We start from the raw sequence: 2,115 nt of genomic DNA, 5'->3' as shown, positions 1-2,115 counted from the left end.
CTCTGGTCTGGTTTCTTTCTTTCTTGCTGCTCCATTGGAACAGACAAAGCACAGGAGCTACTCTTGCAGGAGGCTGAGTTCAGTGGAGCCCCATGTGAGGGTCCTTACATATCTCACCTTCCGGGGTGAGCGCATCCATGGTTTTTATCAGCTGGTTGAATGAAAGCAGCTTTTTCTTCTATGCTAGCGGTTCTAACTCTGGATGTGCATCAGAGTCACCAAGAGAGCTTTAAAAAATTACAAATACCTGGATCCTTCCCCCACAGACTTGCTTTTCAGTTGGTCTGGGGTGAGGTCCAGGCATTAGCATTTTTTAGAATCACCTAGATTTTAACACACAGCCGTGGTGGTGGTTGTTGTTTTTAAATTTTACTTATTTATTTTTAGCTGCATTGGGTCTTCATAGCTGCACGTGGGCTTTCTCTAGTTGTGGTGAGCGGGAACTACTCTTCGTTGCAGCGCGCAGGCTTCTCGTTGCTATGGCTTGTTGCAGAGCATGGACTCTAGGCACGCGGGCTTCGGTAGTTGTGGCACGTGGGCTCAGTAGTTGTGGCTTGTGGGCTCTAGAGCACAGGCTCAGTAGTTTGTGGCACACGGACTTAGTTGCTCCACGGCATGTGGAATCTTCCTGGACCAGGGCTCGAACCCGTGTCCCCTGCATTGGCAGGTGGATTTTTAACCACTGCGCCACTAGGGAAGTCTCACAGCCATGGTTTTAAACCGCCCTTATAAGGGAAGAGAAACATCCAAAATATATTGTAAAGTTGTTCACAAAGACTGGGAGTGAATGAATGGGCATATATATAGCTCAAGAAATCCAGGAATCATTCAAACCATTGACTGAGTGCCTAGGACTTATCAGGCATTGTTAAGAGTTCGGGTGAACAAAATAGCAGTGGTCGCAGCTCTTATTGCACTGCTTTAGTGTAAAATTAAAGGAAAAACAGGTGCTCTAAGAGTAAGTGTCTGTTGGAAGAGTCAGGAGAGGCATCTGAAGAAGTGACAAGGGGTAGGAGAGGAAGGGGGTGAGGTGCATGGAGAGAGTGCTTCCGGCAGAAAAGGCTTGAGATGAGCTTGACTGGAGGGAATGGGGAGGAGGAAACAGTACAAGGAGGGATGCTTAGGCCTGGGTGAGGAGTTTGGGTTTTATTCTAAGTGCAGGGCCTAGGACAGTATCATTTACTTTTTTACACAATCCGGCTTTATGGAGATGGGATTGGAGCGGGCAAGATGGAAGGCTAAGAGGCCAGGAAGGGGGCTTCATGGAGGTCAGAGTGAGAGAAGGTGGTGCTTTGTGGAAAGGGTTTTTGGACATTTGTTGAACCTGAGGCTGGTTATTTTTGCCTTCACTCAGCCCACATCTGGGCTCTTAACCATGGACAGTATAAGTAATCAAGTGATCTGTGCTGAGCTCAATTGATATTAGTGGAAGATCAATCCATTTTAACATTAGCCTGTCAGACCATTTGATCTATGGATCTGCTGCCCTGAAGATAATGTTCAAGCCTTGACCATCCTCATCTTGGATTGCCTTCTGTGTCCCCCAAACTGCCTGAGGATAGAGTTTATTACAACACAGCCTTCTTGAACATAGCCCCACAGAAAACTGTCTTTATTCACGGATGATATCATTTATGTAGAAAAATCCTATGAAACCTACCCCAAAAATCTACTTGAGCGGACATGTGAATTCAGCATGGTTGCAGGATCTAAGATCAATATACAAAAACCGACTATATTTCTATATACTGGCAATGAATAATTGGAAATTGAAATTTAAAATTCCACTTATATTAGCATCAAAACATAAACTATTTAGGGATAGATCTGACAAAAGATGTACAAAACCTATTCAATAAAAACTACAAAACACTACTGAGAGATATGAAATAAGACCTACGAAATCAGAGAGGTATACCTTGTTCATGGCTCTGAAGACACCATGTTGTGAAGATGTCAGTTCTCTCCAAACTGAGCTATAGATTCAACACAATCAAAATCTCAGCAAGCTTTTTTTGCAGAAATTGGCAATCTGATTCTAAAATTCCTGTGAAAATGCAAAGGACCTAGAATAGCCCAAACAACTTTAACAAAGAACAAAGTTAGAGAACCCAA

The sequence above is a fragment of the Kogia breviceps genome, chromosome 11, assembly GCF_026419965.1.
Source record: "Kogia breviceps isolate mKogBre1 chromosome 11, mKogBre1 haplotype 1, whole genome shotgun sequence".
Classification (NCBI taxonomy): Eukaryota; Metazoa; Chordata; class Mammalia; order Artiodactyla; family Physeteridae; genus Kogia; species Kogia breviceps.
Note: the sequence above shows the minus strand (reverse complement) of the source record.